We start from the raw sequence: 20,992 nt of genomic DNA on the forward strand, positions 1-20,992 counted from the left end.
CAGTATCAAAGAACACAAGGTGGACATTCAAACAGGGAGACTGCAAACAGCTGTGTTCAATGTTCCAAAAACATTGATAAAGTCAGCTATTTAACACCCCCAAACACACTTGCTGTTATATCCGTTAGAGCTCTTTTTCTTTTTTTTTTTCCCTCTCTTTTTTACAACAAAATTTACACATCTTGGATTTTATTACTCCTTAGTGCTTATTACTTTCTTTGGTGGGGGGCTTCCATGGTTTTCAAAGCTTTGATGTCAGACTTGATTTAGACTGCTGGCTCCTGGTTTTCTTGGTTCTCTAGCTTATATTAAGAGAAAGAGTAATTATATATATATATATATATATATATATATATATATATACACATATATATGTATATACACATTCATATATAAAGAATTTATATATAAATATATGAATGTATATTTATATATAAATGTATATTTATAAAATTTATATTATATACATATATATAAACATATTTATATATGAATACATGCTCATAAATTTATGTTTATATATTACATATTTATACTTTTATTTAATATTAGTTATATATAAATATATTTATGTATTTATATATTTATGTACTTATATATAAATATGTATATATTTGCTATTATATATATTTTAATGGATTATATATGTATAGTTCTATTCTTTGAACAACCTCCATAACTCATGAAAAGCTGAAGTCAGAAGTCTGATTTTTCTTTGAGTTTTTAAATCATCTAATTATGACACCATTTACAAAAAAAATCACATTTTTCCCAAACATGATTACTGATAAGTACTGTCCTAGACCAAATTTCTGTAATATTTTATTGCACTGGATTAAACAGCCAAGTCTTTACTCTCAAAAATGCAAACATCATAGACAGGCGTGCTTTTAACAGGGCTACTACAGTAGAAAACCCTGCTTAGCGGAGTGTGGGGGGTCATACTTGTCCTGGGGTCATTCTCAAGGCTCTTGAAATCTTCACACTTAAAATATAAAATTGACATCATGACTCTTGAGGTTTTTGTTTTGATGTTTTTAAAAGTAGTGAAATATACACCATAATATGTCTCATTCTAATGTTAAAAAATTATGCTGTTACTATATTATTTTGCTTCCAACAGAAGGCTTTTGCTTAGAGATTTCATCAAGAGAACAAAATTAATAGGAAGCATCATTTTCACACATAGAGATGGAAAAATGTAACTTTTTCTGAGGTCTATGAAGGTCTCCTGGATGAGAATATATAAGGCACTATAAAATTCCAACAATGTGCAACACATCCTATGAGCAGATGCTAAACTGAGGTCATTGCAGGAAAATGGATGCTTTGACAATGAACTGAGATTCTCCTATATGCGGTTGCAAGGTATAGCACAGGACTCATATGTAAGAGGTCCTTCCAGCAGGGTAAGTCTTTGATACACTTTGGTGCTAACATAAAAAGGAGCCTTTCCATTACTTCAATGTAAAGTTCATTTCACAAATTATGCAGACACAAGTATCCTACTCCTTAACAATTTGATGTAATAAAACATGTTGTCTTCTACTAAAAATATCAAAATATTATGATTATCTCAATATGAAAAAAAATATATGACTTTGTATTTCTTGGGGCTTGGTGTCAGATTGGGGAATTATGTGAATTGTACCATAGTATCTGGAAGATTTAACTTTCTGAGAAGTTCCTCCTGGGCTTGTTCACTCACAAATATATATCCATCTTGCCAGTATCCTAAAATAATGGAGAGTAAACTAGATTTGTTCATAGGAGCATCAAAACCATATATGGGTACTTCCATTTGTAGGGATAATTTTGACATGTTAGAAAAGATAATCTTTTCTTTGCCATGAATAATCTTAAGAAAATTCTCTCTCAACAATCAAAGGCCTACATTGTTAGATCCTTATAACACAGATGAAATGTGTAACATTTTATGATGAAAAGAAATATAGTTTTGGTCAGTGTTCAAGAGAGACATAAAGAGATATAAACAATTAGTGGACTATCAAATCAAGTTATTATTCTAAGAAATGAATGCAAAATCAAAACATTACTCAAATTCAATCTCTCTTCTCAGTCCTACCACTCCAGGAACATGCAGCCCACATACACATAATACATAAATATACAAACATCTTCTCCAAGGGCTCTGCCCCACTCATTATCTCCTGTCTACTGCCATTGCTCCTTTCCTCTGTCTCTTCCCGCCAACCTAGCAAACATTTTTCAGTTCTACTTGCTTTTCAAAGTAAAGCTCTTTATCCTTTTGTAACACTTTGTCATACCCCCAACAGTTGAAGTCCTGGAAATTTTGTTACTATCAGACAAGCAAATGTATATCAAAACCAGAATAGCAGGCAAAATTTATATAATTTTCCACTTTAACTTCGTTACTTGGAGGCATATGAAGAAAAGTCAGTTTTTAAAAATTTCCTCTCATTTTTTTTCATGTCCATTCACTGTCCTCTACCTAATGTTATGCATCTTGTTTCTAAACTTTTATCTTCCTACAATGGACTGCTAGGGATAAGAGGGAAATGTGGGAGAGGAGACCAGGACAAAACTAAGATCATACATCATAACATTTTTGGACATTAATCTTTAAGTCAATATAATCTAATGCTCAATAGTTTTTTCAATATAACATATTTACAAAAAATAATAAATGTATAAAATACTCTATGATCATGTGATTCTGTTCTTATTAAGCTGAACACATTTAAGTAGTTTTCTCTGCTAGGAAGAACCCCTTTGTAGATAATTCACCATGGGATTCTTCTAAAAGTGACATTTTCTAGAATATGTGTTGAGAATTTGCTTTATGCAATGAGGGTGTCACAGACATAAAAATAATAAATAAAATAATGATAATAATGAAATTAATTGCTAATTTTAAAAGTTACTCTGAAGTGAAAAATATGACTTGTAGGTAGTATAAAAAGGAAAAATATTCCCACATCTTAGCATATAAGGAAGGGGACAGGGCAAGCGGGACTATGGAAGAGTCAATTTCAATCTCATTGGTAGGAAATTGATGATTCAAACAATACAGACCCAAAGGCAATGAAAATGGAGAGGAGAAAGATTTTCTTAAAATACATTTTAAAGAAATTAAATTCAACAGGGTTTCAGTGATTTTAATGATGGGAGCAGGGAGGGTTTGAGCCTAATACTCTATGATTTCTAACACAGGAGGTGATTAAAAGATAACAGTATAAAATTGGCATTCATATCCAGAATCAGGCAGGAGACTCCTAGGAGCAGGATATTTTCATGAATCCGTGCTACCCTGTGAGCAACAGATGAGAAAGCTAAGTAAAAATCCCTCAGTTTCACCTGGAACTTTGTCTGATCTATAGGATACACTTTTTCATGGCATGTGGCTAAGTAGAGTGAATTATACATTATTGCTTATTATTTCAGGAATTACTTCTAATTTCCCTCAAGGATATTTATTTGTAAATAAGTTTTACTGATAAACTTAGTCTCTATTAAAGCTGAGAGAGAACTTGTACCTGATACTGATATAGGAGAACGAATCTCCCAATCACTATATGTCCTGTACGAGTTTGTGTTTCTAAAATCAAAGAATGACTTTTAGGAACAACAGAGGTTAAGAGCAGAAATAATTTATTGAGGGAAAGAAAGCTTCTGTCTGAGAGAGAGACAGAAGAGGTCCCGAGTGGGTTACCAAAGACTTTGTATTTTCCAGGGATTTTTTATAGAGTAAAACCATGAGGTGAGAAGAGTTCAAGGTGGGGAAAACATAGAAACTGTCAAGGTGGGCATAAGGCGGGATAGACAACAGCTAACCAATAAGATCAATTGCTCAGATAAAATCTATTAAATGGGGATGAATAAGGAAGCAAGTCATGTAGCAAGCATGTTTAAAGAGCAGTGTCTTTTCCTGTGGGAAGTTGGAATGGTGACTCCTGGCTTCCTCAGCATGATGGAGAGAGCTATTTAGAATATCAATCCTTAGGATGTGGGTGTATTTGCTTGATCTTTTGTCTTGAGGCCTAGCCCACATCAGGAGATGTCTGTCTCTCCCATAGCAACAAGGTATCTAATCTTCTGCACTGGCTCCTTTGATGGCTTAGTCCTGTCTGACTGACTATAATGTTTTATATTTTGAATCTTATTTACTCATTCAGTTCCTCACAGTAGTGAGACAACTTGATACGCCTGCTTCTATTAAAAAAAAAAAAAAAAAAAAAAAAAAAAAAAAAAAACACTTATAAGTTTGGAACCATGGTGTTCTGTATTTTTACCTAATTCCAATCCTAGTTTTTCATGTTTCATTATGCCTCTTCTCTCCAAAAGACTTTGAAATAATCCTGAAAGACACAAAAATAAAAGTGAACAAATAGAAATACATATGACTGTACTCCCTTGGGCAAGATGACAATATCAGATAGATGAAACTTCCATAAATACACTTTTTCCCCCTGAAACTAAACAGAATTCAACTGTGGAAAGAGTAAGAATACTCTGATGAAGGATAACCTTTAAAAATAGGAAAATAAAGTTAGCCTTAGAAGCAAATATAAAACTTTTATTATTAAAACAATGCAATGAATGCTTGAAATTGCTCAGGCAACTGAGTTAGTTAGAAATATTATAGGCAATCAGACAGAGCTGAGCCCTCAAAGGAGCCAGAGAAGAATTTCAGATAACTTGCAGCCTTGGAGGAGACAATCACCTCCTGCTGTGGGCCAGATCTCAAGACAAAGGCAAAGCAAATGCAACCACATCCTAAGGATCCACAGTCCAAATAGTCCTCTATTACCCTGAGGAAGTCAGGAGTCAGCATCCCACCCTCTACAGAAAGGTCACTGCTGTTAAGCACGGCCCCTTACTATGTGACTCACTTTCCCATTGCTCCTGAAGTTGGTCAATTTTACCTGAGCAATTAATTTTATTGGTGGACCACAGTTCTGTCCCACCTTATGCCCACCTTGGGAGTTCCCATTTTTCCCCACTTTGGATCCATCTAACCTAATGTTTTACTCTATAAAAGTCCCTAGAAAAGATAGAGTCTTTGGCAACCTGCTAGGGACCCTTTCTGTCTCTCAGATAGAAGCTTTCTTTCTCTCAATAAATATATTCCACTGTTAACCTCTGTTTTTCCTAAATTCATCGATTTTAGAGAACACAAACATGTACAGGTCAGGAGTTTCATTCCCCCATATCAAAATGACAAGTGATATAAAAAGGGAAACTATTATAGTGACCTTAATACACCATTACTTGACCATGTATACTTAGTTGTGAATATACTTAGACAAAATTTTTGAAAAATAATTACATAGTTTGACAATTCATTTGAATGTAACAGTAGCATAGATGTTATAAATATATATATATATATAGTCACCATATAATGAGTATATATATATATATATTGTATATATAATATATATATATATGTGTGTGTGTGTGTACACACATATGGTCATATTCTAGGAAATATAGGAGACAGACTAGCACTTAAATGTTGCCATCATTATTCAGTTAGCAAAATATAAAATATGTCTTTTTAAGAAATTTCAAGAAAGAAAGAAATAGGTGAAAACATAAAGATTTTTTTTAAAATTCAGAAACATCAATAAACAAAAAAGAATTTCACTTATTTGGATGGTGATTTAAGGAAATTAATTGCAAAGAATTTCATATAAAATTATCTACACTTGAATGCTCACTATAAATTTGGAATTCTGGTTTTTAAGGGGTTTTATATTTTAGAAGCACTTATCCCAGCACTCTGGGAGGCTAAAGAAAGTTCACAAGTTCAAGTCCAGCGTGGGCAATTTGATGACTGAGGAAGAACCCATCTCAAAATAAATAAATAAAAAGATTGATGTGGAGCTTACTGCAAAGGCCCCAGATTCAATCCCCAGTAATGACAAAAAAAATTTTTTTAAATGGAGTTTAAGTTAAACATGAAGATAAAATATGATTTGTCTTGAATTAGTAATTTGAAGCTGTGTGATTAATATTTAAATGTTCATTGCATTCTCTTCATTTTAATTTGAATTTTTTCATATTGAAACCTGAGAATTTTGTCTTATTCCCTCCTTCTTGTTTCATCAACCAGATTCTCATGTTTTGCTCTTAAAATATTAACGTGGTACTGGTTTTACCAATCTGTACTTTAACCGCTAGAATTAACCTGCAGGTTCATTCTCTTAAACTCTTTAAACAACTTTCTACAAGTAGCTAATCCACTCAAACCTTGTAAGTGGTTTTCTGCTACCTCAGAGTAAACCATTTAAAGTTTTTCAAAATAAATCATTCTCAATCTGACACCAAATGTACCTTACCACATGTTCTGACCTATCTCTCTGACCTATCTCTCTGAAAATCATAGAATTTCAATTCTTGCTCTCACAGTAACCTCTGTCTGAGTAGTTGTCTTTATGTTTATCCTAAATTATTCTTTCTATAAATACTAGTGCAAATTTTACCTCCTCCATGAAAGTCATAAAGACTTTGCAGTCTGTGAACAACTCTTTCTTCAAACTGCAGAAGCAATGACTTTCATAACAGGCATTTTATTGTAGACTATGCTACATGACTAATGTTATTTACTGATATATTCTCCCTGTTTAATGTCAGAGACTATGTCAGATTTCTCTGCACTCAAACATCTACTAACAGATAATTGTTCAGTAAATGTTTGTTGATGTTGTCATCGCTGCCATTATTATTACTGGCACTAGTAATGGAGATGAAAATGATAAGGAAGTTCATTTGGCAACAGTCTTCAGGATTTTAAAATTTCTTTATTAAAGTGATCTTGATTTTAGTGATTCATGGTGGAATTAGAATGTAGTGACTAATAAATCTGAAAATTCAACTTTCCTTTGTTCCTTAGAAATCACCCATATATCCCAATAATGTAAACTACATTGGCAAGATGACTTAAAACGTACAACAGACAAGAAACCAAAAAAAAATTCTCTATTCAAAATTTAAGATTGACTTTATACTGCTTACAGAAACAATTGCAAATGTCTTCATTTAACATTAGGAGTTTACAACCTGATCTAAAATCTAGAGTCAAATTTTATCATTATTATTTCTCTGTATATACACTCAGCTATATTTAAAACTGTCAAATTTTACATAAATATCTTTACAATCATCTTTCTATCTCTATCAAGTTTCCTTATTTTAACTCTTCACAGACTCATGGGTTGTTCTGAACTTTGAAAATGAACCTCTTGGCTTCCATATTTTATCTTTTGCTGAAGCTCAAGAAGGATTTATTCCACATAGAAATTGTGACTATCTTACATGTAAAGGCTAAGTGCCTTGATCTGGCAGTCTGGACTCTTTAGAAGGGATAAGGTGTGAAACCACAAACAATATACACCCTGTTCCCATTGTCAGATTTTGACTAAGATGAAAAGAGATAAATTTTTAGGGAAGAAATCTAGGGAGACATAGATTGCAAACCAGAGATGTGGGGAGACGTTACCCAAGATAAAGTTTAAGATTCTCAGCATAGAAAGAGCATTGAAATGAGAATCCAGTCATCTGTTTCTGTTCATACCCATTTCATTAAATATTACTTTTAGAAAAGTTGATGGTAGAATCTCTTCATGTATGTTATAATAACCCTTTATATTATTATATACTGCAAATATTTTTTCTCATATGCCATGTGCCTTTATTTTTAAACATTTAATTCCATCATATTTTGAATTTTTCATCTGCCTTTCATAGGTGTATTTCTTATTTTTCTGGATTTCCCCCACTGACATTATTATAAGCATTCAGATATATTCTCTTTTCTCATTGTATACTTGCCATTATAACATTTAACCTTCTAATTCATTTAGTTTTTTAAAAACCTTTTACATAAAACACCAGGGAAGCTAAATGAACTAACACCTGTAAATAAGGAAGGGAAGTGGGGCTCAAGTGACAGGAGAATGGGGTAAAAAAAGAAGCAAGATATATCATGTACAGATACAAATTCCCTATGATGAACATTATTTTTATGTAGATATAAAACATACCAATAAATTTGAAAATAATAAACATTTTTGCCTGTGTGGTTACCACTTATTAAACAATCCCAAAAGTAGTATTTATTGTGATGTGCTATGAGCTGGATATTCTGCCAAATAGTTTATATTTATTGTCTTCTGTTCGTTTTCAAAAATTAGCAGTATGGGTACCATTTTACTTCAGAATTTGTCAATATGGGAACCCAAGAACACTATAATGTTTTACTCAAATAATAAAAGTATGATGATTAACAACTTAGACCAGCACTCAGCAGTACATGCATATGTACAGTAATTATAAGATGATTAATGGACTGGCAGTTCTTTTGTCTATACTTTTATTAATTGATTTATTTGACCAAATTATTTTTAAATCATAGATAATGCTTTCTACTTTTACTCGCAAAATTATTTTCCTTCATTTTCTGTTCAGCTTCCTTCTCACACTATCTTATCTCCTGTGCCCAATATTATCACAAAGTTTATCTAACAATATTGTCCGTATAATAAAATTTGAAAAAATGCATGTGTGTGACAACTTTTGCCTTATAATACCATGGAAATGGTCAGTTTCTAAATGCTGCCTGGTTTTTTAATGTATTATATAGCTTTATTATATCATTTCTATGATATCAATTACTTTAATTGGCTTTTTTTTCTCAATCTAGAATTGGGCTACACTTCATTGTATGTAAAAGAAAAAATGCTCCCCACCTTTCCTGCTTGAGCAGAGCTGAATTACTCAGAATTGCTACCTGTTCTTTGATAGACTCCTTTATCTCTCCTTAATATACTTATGTTAGATGAAACTATCAGTGAGTTATTGAGACACATTCCCTGTTCTTACATTGCAAACTAAGACTGAATTGAGCACTTAAGAAAAGTACATTAACTCTTCTAGGCCACCAGGGTATCATTCAAGGACCCCAAGTAACATTTTCTTTAAATCAGGTCATCATGATGTCATTTAATCATTTGAGAGCAGTGAAATAGATATTTATGAGTGGGCTTCCTGATATTCTGAAAGAATTAGTGGAGGTATCCCAAATCTATGCCCCATTCCAAAACCTAATACGATGAACTCCCAGTACGCCAGTGATTTCCCAATTCTAACTGTAATTCTCAGAGAGAATGTGTTACATTTGACAAATGAAGAAATCAGTTGAAATTCCACCACCTAGCTCAACCAGAATTACTTGTTGAGGAAGTAGTCTTGTTCTTTTTTTATTCCATCTCTGTTTTTAATGCGCAACTATAGACTAGCTCAGGACCTACTCCCTGGTTATCTATTTCTGCTGTATTATATCCATCTAAGAGAAATTGTGGCTAATTGTAGAAACAGAATTGGAAGTTTTCTTTAGAAAAATGGAGGCTGCGAGGTACAGCTCTTCTTACACTATCTCATCTACTAAGAATTTATTCTACTTTTAAAGGTCTTCACAAGTTTTCCCTAAAACGGAAAAGTTTTTATAGTATAATTCTCTTTTGTGTATCTTATAGAATATGGTAGGATTTTGGAATAATGTATGTTCTCTACCACTAAGTAATTTTTTTTTCTGAATAAGCCACTAAAAGCATTTAATCTTTCAAAATCTGTAGAATTATCAAATATAGTATTTTTGTACCCCTTAGCACATCTACACCTACAGAGATGTGTGGAAAACTGACTGTTGATATTGTAACTTTCTATGACACCTTACAGAGGTGAATATTCTAGAAACTGAAAAAATACATGAAAGAAATATTTTACTGCATTAATATATTTTTTCTATTTAAAAACCTCCCAAATTTCCATTTACATCTTATTATCTGCCTACTTTTAACTGACTCAAGTTCCCAGGCATTCATTTATTTATCAGTTCTGTACAGAACTTTATATAATATGAGGAATGAGATTATACCTTGTGATGTCATGTTGCTGTATTTAACGGATGCTTCAAATTGTAGTCATTTGCACATCACGGCTCAAAATTTCCATAAATCCAAAAGAAGATAATGGAACTGGAAAGAAACAATCAATATTTTAAATTAGGGCGAAAATCTTGTCCAGTACTATGAGGAAAACCAAATTCAGGTTTCATTTGCTTAATGTTCATAGGTTTCTAGAACATTTTCTTATTAGACTTCTATATATAAAAACACAGTACTTACTGTTACATTTCCCATCTTCATCTGCAAGTAGGATAGTGTCCTTTAGGCTTTAAACTCCATTCAAAATGCCATGCTAACTATAAAAATGGGTTTGTTTGCACTTATATACTTAGCTCCTTATTCGGGCCATTGTGTGTTTTACACATCTCATAACCAAGATCTATATTCTGTATGCTTGCAGCAGTCTTATGTGGGTTTGTCTCTGAGCCAGATTTATCTTTGTATTTCCCATTATAGCCTGAAAGAACTGTATTAAGGAAGCCTTTCTTTTCAGTTCCTGCTTGTGATTGCTAACATATCAAATTTATTCCTTCATAATCCAGATCATTTTCCAGCAGCTTTGAGGCCTGCATGTAGTAGCTGGTTAGAGAGCTCAAAGTAACCCTACACTGACAGACCAAAAAGCCCTTCGACTGTCACTTTATGTCATTAACAATTTTCTAAAGCCATTACAGATGGGATGGACTGATTAGAACTGAGGAGGGAGGATCTTTTTCCCAGCCAGAAATATCCCCTGAGACTTTCATGCCGTGTGAAGTTTCTGGTGATTAATGGGAGAAAAATAAGGACGCCTGTCCCGCAGTTGCCATTGACTTTATTTGAAAAAGAGCTTATTTATATTTGGAGGTCTCCTTGGATAACTAAACATTAACTGGCTAATGTAAAATATAGACAGAGGAACAGATTTCAAATGAGAGGATACACATCAGATTTTGATCCTGAGGTTGGACTTTTCTCTCCCTATTTTAGTATAGCTTTTATAATTTCATGTCAGTGCTGTTGCAAGATGAAACTGTTTATCTTCTCCTGGCCTTTTTCCCTCCACTTCTGCTGTTTTATTTCTGTAAATGAAAGCTACAGCTGGAATATTGTTTTACTGCAAATCTCACACCAGCACTGTCAGTTGGGATGTGACACCCGAGATTCTTATCTGGAGGTTGGGTTGGAATTATTAAACATTCTCACATTGTGCAAAGTGTTGAGGATGAACAGCAGTACACTGAGGTGCATCCAACACTTCTGTCTTTCCCACCTGATCCTTGAAATATGACTCCTTTAAAGGGCTAATGTTCACTTTCTATAGCTTTATAGAGAGAAGTGACAGTACTCAAGATGTAACATGAACTGAAAATTATAGCAACTTCCCACCTCTCCACCTTAATGCACGCTTTCAAAAGCAATCTTAATGGTAGGCCTCATTTGAAAAGAAAACAGTTGACCATTTGTGATTTAGAACAATGGAAGGTTTATGAAGAAAAAATACTGATAGTCTAAATATTGAGAAATATTTACATTTTTTTACTTCTTTTTTTCAGAATAACCTTTTCTATTGTGATACCAAAACACTATCAAGTTAATGTAGAATGGAGATTTTTGTTTTTCATTTATCAAAATGATTAAAACTGCAAAACATGTGTTTTCCTACATTGTCACAGGTACCACAAATTTCTATGCATATATATAGAATTTTCATCTTAAAAGCATTCCGTAAATTTTCATCGCTGTGACACATTTTAAAGACTGGAAAGAAGTGTTGCCTACAGTATAAAAGTAAGAGATTGAGGAAGTGAGATTAAGTGAGCTGTCCAGGAGCTGTCTAAGGATCCTGAATTTCAATTTTGAAAGAACATTAAATCCAATTCTCAGAGTTTTAAGTGAAAACACATTTAAATTACTGAGTCTCAGATGCTCTATGTAAAGTGCACGTGCGCTCTCTAGAGAGATAAGTCCAAAATCGGATAGGAAGAATCTGAGCTGTAGGATGAGCTGTAGGAGTCATACCGAACTTTCTAGAAAGCAAAAATGTACTACCCATATATTTTGGGGTTTGAATAGAAATGTTTAAAGTGATACATCAAATAGTTCTGAGTGGTCACAAAGCAACCAAATTCATTTGTTTATAGCAAACAAAACTGAGATTTCAAGTAAAATACAGGATAACTTGTTATATCTGAACATAAAAAAAAAGTAGCTCACCTTTTTAAATATGAGCCCAATATAACATCATTGTAAATATATTTATACGCAATTGGCATACTACATTTTTATTTGCTGAATGTAACAAATGTAATTGAGACCCAATTCAAACAAGTTTGACATAAGTTAGAATAACTTCCTTAAACAGGCAAAAGTTCAACCATGTACCTAGTACAGGGACAGCTATAAGCAACAGTGCAAACACCTTCAGCATTCTGTTCTTTTAGAGTGTCATGTGTCAGCTTTATGGTCTTTATTTTACACCCTAATGGAGAACATGACTGCAGTTTTCCAGGTTCTTGAAAATTTGCTGCTAGAAAGAGAGGAGCTTAATGTATTCTCTATTCCCACAATAAAATTACCAATGAAGAGCTACAATTTTGTATCCCTGGCCAGGTGCCAGCATCTGGAATAGTCCACCACAGCCATCATAAAGTATGTGTAAAAATAAAATATCTTCCACAGAAATTAAATGAGCAGAGTAAAATTGAGGATCAGGGGACAAGAATAAAATTTAAAAGACGGAGCAAGTTATTCTCAGATAAAATGTGGTTTTAGATAGATAAGTAATAGACAAGAAACAAATATATATTCCAAGATAAGGCAGTCCAAGCAAAGTAGGGTTTTTACTGAAAAAAAAACAACACTTTTTAAAAATCACATTGAGTAGAACTTCCAGGCATCATAGAAGACATGGACACTGGGCAGAAAGACCATAAGGGCCCATTCTCTGTAAATCTAGTTTTTCTATTTTGATTCTTCTCGATTTATGCAGACAGTTCTGAGTATGTCTGGCCCACGCAGTCACAGGTAGACAGCAATGCATAGCATATAGTTGTTGGAAAACTACACGCTCATAGAAAGCATGCCTGACAACAAGACACATGTTTGAGAAAGTTCAGGGAAGGGAGTCCAGTTTTCTGAGTAAAAGTGTCTATTACAGTCTAGTAATTTACAATAAAAATGCTATTACTACTTGTTTTATTTATTTCTGAGGCCCAAGGGAAGGTATATATCCTCATGTCATATTACATCCATTCCTAAGTTAACACTGCTTCTGGGGTTCTCTGAGTCTTAAGAGAAACAAACAGCTTGCTCCTATTGATCCACAGCTCCTTACTGGTCTGTAGACCATGGAAGGACACAATCTGAGTGGTCACAATGTGCATTTCATTAACGAGGGCTCTGTTCACATGCAGACAAAATAATTTTGAGCTAATTTCCTAAAATTTTACCTTAAAAAGAATATTCCAAGATGTCTTTGTCATTCATCCTTATAAATGATGAAAGATTTGTTGCATGAGAAGTTTATCTCTCTGACTTGAATAAATATAGGCAAAGATTCAATATGAAATTTGAAGAGGTAATGGTGGTAGTTACAGGAATATGAAAATCTTCAAAGCTTCGTTTTCTTGGCATGACCGCGACAACAGCATCTGTTCTTGTCTCTTTGATTATTATTATTCTTGAGTAAGACTAGGAAGTTGATAGACCACATGAACTTTCTATGACCTGTTTAAAAGACCCAAACAATTAGCAAATGGTTATTCAATCGCTTCTAATGGTAGATTAATGCTAGATGAGGAGAACATAAGGACTTGTGATTTATTTTGTGTAACTTTCCATGTGTAATTTTTCTTAAAATGCTTGGCACAGAGCAGGGAAAGATGATGGGCTGAAGCACGCTCTGTCACAGGATATAGAAATGATGCACCGCTAACCTACACTGTCTCCACTTCTGTAGCTTCAATCACTAGAAAGTCTTTACCTTGGACTCAGTGAGACTGATCCTGTCAGCTCTATCACTTTGTGTTTGGACCAATCAATGATAAATGATGATGTTGGATAAATCTTAGGAATCAGCATGAGCATTTAGAAATATATAGATAGAATGAGAAAAATAACAAATGAGATTCTGAGGTAAACCTGTGTGTGATGTGTGTGTGGAGAAATTGGAGACCAGCGAGGAATCTGATGCTTAGTCTTTTAGGCAGAAAAAAAAAAAAAAAAAAACCTCAGAGAAAATGAGACTGAAAGAGAGTTACAGAATAGATGAGGAGAGATAATTCTAAGAAGAGAGAAACTTACCATATTAAATGGTGCAGAAATGATACTGGAAAACATCCTGGAATTTGTTAAGATAGAAGTCAGCAGTAACAACACCAAGAGCAGCTTCAGTGGAGTGGCGGGGACAGAAACCAGAACACAGGACATCAAAGTTAGAAAACTTAGAAAAAACAGCTTAAATCGCCCTTTGGAAAATCTCACCTATGGAATGTCCAAATATAAACAATTTAGCATGTATTTATAAGAACCAAAAGCTATTAGATTAAGAATTTTTTATTGTAAAAAGTTGCCAATATTCTTAAAAGGAAAACTGCATACAAGTGTTCTGTCTCTCCTCTGCCTTTTTTCCCTCTGTATCTCCCTTCGTCTCTTTCACTCTCCCTCTTTCCCTGTCTCATAGTAGTATTATTTATTTTTCAGTCACTTCTAAAGCACCTTCTAAAAGTCAACCTAAGGGAAAAAAATAAATTATGTATCCAGATTTTTTTTTCCAACAGTCAGTTACTGAAAACTTTAAAATTTTATCACATTGCAGAAGTAGAAAACAAATTACCAAGTTTGAGCTTAAGTTATATGGATCTTAGTAAAATAATCTGTCATGAATATGCTCTGTAATTTCCAAATGAAAGGAATTTTATATTATTTTGCTGTTGTTCTGAAACATTTAGCATTCCCCATTTAGTCTATTTTTTTAAATACTTATCAGAAGTAAATCACATTTGCTTTGTACTCATCCTATCAGAGACCCTTTCCAAATTACTCATGAAGGAGGATTTGGCCAATTAATTCATACTGAAAAATGATGAAAAATGAAGCCTAATGTGTTAGTTCCTCCAAGATGGCTACACATCTGAGACCTGAGGTCTGGGGATGAACTGCAAATTAAAGAATTTTAATCATATGGGAGACTGAACTATTAATGATAGTGATAGTTAAAGCTAAGACTTTTCTTATCAGAATATCACAAATAGATCTGATTTGACCTAAATAAAGTCAACACGAAAAAATCCAATTGAAGTAATATGCATCCTCAAGAAATGGAACTCTCTGATGTAAATCCCAAATTAATTTTTTACTGATATTTTAGAAATTATTTACAATGAGATATTCACAAGATTTCCATCTAAACATAGGTATGTAGTTTAAGATTACAAAGAAATCCGTGCAACAGTCTGGCACTTTAATGCTGCACCGTTGTGTGGCTATCTTCTAGAAACTCATGAGGACATTTCAGGAAAATGACAGAAACGTATGCATTAAAACTCTTCAATATTGATCAGGTTGTAACATCTAATTAACTTTTTAAGGATATTATTTCATTTAGATGAATGGCAGGCCTTGACTGGCAACCACAAGACAGCCTCATGAATGTGATTTCAATTTACCTCTGTCAGATACAGACTTTGCATTACAGTATTCTGCTGGCTTCAAAAGTTAAGTACTATGAGAACCTAAGTACCATCAGTACTTAAGTAGTACTTCACCTTGAGTCTTACACTCATACAGTGTGCAGATGATTCTGTTCTAATAGCAACATCTGAGTAGGAGTTTATTTGAACTCTCCAAATGTGGGGAGTACTCTGATTCTCATGCTTCTAGCTATAGATTAACTATATAAAATGTAGTTTGAATTTTTTTACAAACTAGTTTTCATAATTATTATTTAATGGAGCAAAACTTATATATCTCCCAATATCTTTTTGCTTTGATTCATATTTATGTATGTTGAAATATCCTTGAGTTACAATATGTATTAAAATAACCATTAAAAAGATGTGACATATAGTTAAAAACAATCTCAGTATTGAGATGTCCCACAAAGAATTTATGAAATATTTACTCTGATTAAAATGTTTTCAAATAACTAGGGTTTAAATTATTGATTTAGTATGAACAGCTATTTTGAAGAAAATGAGACATTATAGTAGCCAGTGTTGATTTAATATCATCTTGTTTTGAAGTCCTATCATACATTTGTTCTTGTGTTTCCATTGGTTCTAATGTGTTGTATTTATTGGATTTTATCATGTGTGATTGCATAAACAAATTTTTATGGACAATGGGATAATATAGTAACCATTGTTTGTTTTCTGTTATTTTGTTCTGAATGCCCTGTAATACGTTCATTCTCTTTAACAGTTTTATACTATTTTGTTATGTTTGATACTATTGTGTATGAAGGTATGCTCAACTATTTCAAGGAAAGAGACATTGTGGAAGCTACTGTTATGTCAGGTTGTCTTGTGGTGAAATACTGTGTTGCTTAAATTGCTCTGTTCTGATGTACTTTATTATGTCCTCTTTTATCTTAATCTCTTTAAAATAAAAAAAAATTAAAATAAATTATTTATTTAATTAATGGTGGCAACATGTATAATTGAAGATTTTTTGTTTTTGCGGTGAAAAGTTTGCTGTTCTATTACTTTGTAATTAAAACATATCAATCATTTTCTGTTTGTGATCTTCAAAAACTTATAGTAAGATTGAAATTTGTGGTTTCTCTCTTTAAACGTTTGTGGCCGGGATATAACTCAGCGGAACAGCGCCTGCTTGACAAGCGCAAAGTCCTGAGTTCAATTCCAAGGCTATACAATTGCTTTACAACTTAGATTTGTCCTTTTAACTTTTACCAAAAGCCGATTTCCCCCTGCAGCTCCTATCAATTATATATTTACGAGGGGAAAATATTGTTAATATCTGCCTACTATTTAAGGAATAAACACTTAAGATGCATGTGTTTTTAGTGCGCCTATTTCCAGGGCCTTCTGGGAAATATGCATAATTCAACTTTAGTCTATATCAGTCTCTGTGTCTATCCATCTATCTTAGAAATGCAACTACACAGAGGATATTTATTAGCATGCATGCTACTGTTTTTCCAGGACCCATCTAATTTAGAAAACAATGAGCCTTTTTTTCTCTCTGTAATCTTGTTCTCATAACTAGGAAATGTATTTCTTCCATTCCCTCTTTTTTTTTTTTTTTTTTTTTTTTTTGTCTTTTTTTGAGACGGGATCTCACTATACAGTTCAGGCTGACCTTGAGCTCTCTTTGCAGCCCAGGCTGGTCTTGAACTTACAAATATTCTCTTGCCTCAGCCTCCTGAGTGGTGGGATTACAGGAATGTGCCACCATGCCAGCTTTACCATTCAACCTTCTAATTCTTTTCCATGTTCTCAACTGCTTGTTCTAGAGACTGAACAGTAGAGGAAGCCACATGTTGAATCTACAGAAATTACTCAAAATATGATAAAGAGGAAAATAAAAGCTAAATAATACGAAATAGGAAGATAGATTTCTTGTAAAAGGGAAGACGTTCAAGGGGTGGAAAGAGCAAAGGAAGTGAGGTTAAGGTTACAAAACAACAAAAAAGGAGAAGAAGAGGAGGAAGGAGAAAAAGGGGAAGGAGAGGAGCAGACAAAGAAGAGGAAGAAGACGAAACATCTAGGATGTGTGACATACATGGAACTCTCCAACATGCACTGCAAACGTACAAATAAAAAAATGAAAATTAAAGAAAGTTGACCTTTTTAAGTGAGGCACAGAATTTTCACTACAAGTTTAGAAATGTCACACTGTTGTGACACAAAGTACTAAAAAAGCTGTTTTGTCGAATATTCTTATTTAAAGGATATTACCATTTCACAGTACTTCATGTATTCTTACTCACAGGCAAAACATCTGGACCCTTACTGATAGATTTGGGCAAACAAGTAAAAGAATTTTATGCACATTAGCAAAGTACAGTTACACTCACGTGCTTGTAACATAAAGTGTGTCTCAAAAGTTATCCACTGCATGCTTGCTAATAGTGTAAAAATATGTCACAATTCAACTTATCCATAAAATAAGAATTGTGTTTATCTCACTTATTAGAGGATTCTATGAGATGACAGTGCTAAAATAACATGCCTGCTTCAAAGCAGGTTTCAATGGACTTAGTATTTAATATGTGATTAATATTAATATATTCTTTATTTACATCACTTGGGAAAATTCAACTACATTTATATTATTCTTTTGCCATGATCCTTAACCCATTCAGCAAATCTACAAAATTTCTCAGACAAACCTTGAGGTAGTAATAGTTTCTTTTTCTTATGCCCCCAGAAATCAACACTTAGGAGTCATTCTTTAGAGTTGTATTTTACACAAATGTATGCTGCTAACTCCACTCATTGGCTGTGACAGAAGTACCTCTTAAATCATTATAGCAAGTCCATCTGTGCTTCAGTTGCACATAGCAAATATCTATTGAATTTTCACTATGTTCAAAGAAGGAGTGGAATATAACGCTTATCCTGTAGAATTTATGAACTGCATTTTATGTATGTTATTCACCTATCCACTTAGTCAAAGGTAGTCAGCAAATGTTGAAATGGCTGTTTTTTTTATGTGAAAACTGACTTGAAGTCCAGAATAACTTGAATTTTTGGTAGCCTTAAGAGAAATATAGTCCACCATTTTGAACACTGAAAGTCCTCGCCATCGTATTTATAGGTAAAGGAGCCAGAACATTGATGGTCAAGAGATCATATCATTACTAATACAGGAAAAAGTAGAATTCACTGTTCCTGTAATGTTTAATCAAGATCTCCACGGATAGTAAATTATGGGCAATTTAAAGCAAAAGAAGTATTAGTGATTAGTGGAGCAATTTGGAGATGGATACTCCAGTTAATAAAGAAGAGACAGAATCAATTTTTGTGTACTATTTGTTATACTCTACAAACGGTATAGTTTGTGTGAAACAATGATTAAAAAATAGAAATAGTAACCACCAATGGATATATTTTCTGTTCAAATTTACTGACAAAAAACTAGTGCAGATGGCACCCCAAATAAGAGACTGGCATAGACCAGTATCTTCTCTGTGAAAATGACTAATGCATCACTGCACTTGTGCCAGAGCTACGCGAGGAGCCTGCCAAAAATGATCATATCATTATCAGCTAGTGTTCCCAATTGTTCACTGTTTGTGTCATATATGGCTCCTCTGCAATGCAGAACTCCTACCTAAAGAAACCCTCCTAAAATTATAAAACATGAACTTTTGCATGTTTTTTAAATGTTTTAAGAAAACCACATTTATTCTACAGTAAACAGACATATTTTCCTGGTGTCAGTAGGAAAAAAAGCAGTGCTAAAAAATAAATGAGATCCAAGTGTCAAAGCTTATGTTTGTGAAGCCAAAATAGAATACAAAGAAAATTTGATCTAAATGTTTATATGAATCAATAAGCTTTGTTCTGGTACCTACTATACATTTTGAGCTATTACCCATCTACTAAACATCTAGCACTAACCATTTGGTAATATAAGGTCACTGATTTCTCCCAATTTGTGAGGCTTCAATAATAGTTAATTTAATGAGTAAAGCAGTGTAATTAATTATCAAAATATACTCTATATTTCACTAAAATGCAAATGAATGTGAATTGTAAGGTTAATTTGCTTATATACTACACACTAAGCCTCTTTTAATTTCTCATAAATTCAATCCTGGAACCCAAAGTTAATAGGTTTTTAAATGGATGCAGACCCACAGAGTCATGTGCTGCTGGCAGAGAAACATTCGGAGCAATGAGTCAGTTGCTGTACGATTTTGTTGCTGTACAAACATACTAGAGCGATTTTACAGAAACCTTACTGCACACCTAGGGTCTGTGGCAGAGTCTGTTATCTCAAGACTACAAACCCCGGCAGCATGTCACTGGCATGAATTTTGTGGGGAATTGTAACAATGGTATTTTGTTCCTACATATATCTAGATATACAAAGTCACAGTAAAAAAACAAACAAACAAAGGTATGTGTAGATACAAGGTTGCATGTCACATGACATTTTAGTCAATATGCAACTGGATAATGCTTCACACATTTATGTATACATATACATGCTCACACTGATACATAGAATAATTTGTATGTGCATTTGTATTTCTTAGAAATCTATATATCTTTTTTCCTTTTATGCTTTCTTCCTTTTCTCTTTCTCACTCTTTTCTCTATTTCATTCTGACTCTCTCTCTCTGTTTCTCTCTCTCTCTGTCTGTCTCTGTGTCTCTGTCTTTGTCTCTGTCTCTGTCTTTCTCTCTGTCTCTCTCTGTCTCTCTGTCTCTCTGTCTCTCTGTCTCTCTCTGTCTCTCTCTCTCTCTCTCTCTCTCTCTCTCTCTCTTTCTCACATACACACTCACACACACACACACACACACACACACACACACACACACACACACTCTTTTTTCTCTGTCTCTGCCTGGATCTTCCTAATTTCCCCAGGCTGACCTCAAACTTACAGTCCTTTTACTTTGATCTCTCAAGTACCTGAGAATATAGGCCCCACTATTCCAGGTCATATTTCTTGACCATAGTATATACTAAAAAATATAATTTAAAAATTAACTCTAAGACGGTACTACTTTTTAGGTTTTGATAAAAGTCATTGCTGCCAAATTCCTTAATCTGAACTGTGCATTATAATTTAAGGCTCCATCCTACAAACAAATGATTAAGAATCACTGATATTCAGGATAAAGACATTGGCTTGACTCTTACTCAGATCCAAGGAATGTCTATTGATTCCAATTTACCAAAAATGGAAGATAATCATGTGTCTATAGCTTAGTCACAAAAATAGTTTCCTGAGCATTTTATCCTAGTCAACATGAAGGAATAAAGTTTAATACCCAGACAGTAACTGTCTTTTTTCTGCACCCTTTTCCAGCACTAGTTACTACTGTTACCTTCACATATCAAACTATTTACTTGAGAATT

The 20,992-nt window shown here is 33.4% G+C and overlaps 1 long non-coding RNA gene across 1 annotated transcript in view; it reads right to left on the bottom strand.

The window, feature by feature from the left end:
- Window positions 1–725: 725 nt before the first annotated feature.
- The window catches only part of LOC134475500 (uncharacterized), a 123,365-nt gene continuing 103,098 nt past the window's right edge, over window positions 726–20,992 (bottom strand). Inside the window, exons 2-5 of the long non-coding RNA XR_010046644.1 lie at window positions 14,238–14,321; window positions 13,385–13,661; window positions 9,923–10,022; window positions 726–4,340 (exon numbers count right to left, since the gene is read on the bottom strand). This is a non-coding gene — a long non-coding RNA (uncharacterized LOC134475500). The remainder of the gene's footprint in view (window positions 4,341–9,922; window positions 10,023–13,384; window positions 13,662–14,237; window positions 14,322–20,992) is intronic.

Source organism: Cavia porcellus, unplaced genomic scaffold, assembly GCF_034190915.1.
Source record: "Cavia porcellus strain 051 isolate PalLab524CR breed Dunkin Hartley unplaced genomic scaffold, mCavPor4.1 scaffold_1, whole genome shotgun sequence".
In the NCBI taxonomy this organism is placed as follows: Eukaryota; Metazoa; Chordata; class Mammalia; order Rodentia; family Caviidae; genus Cavia; species Cavia porcellus.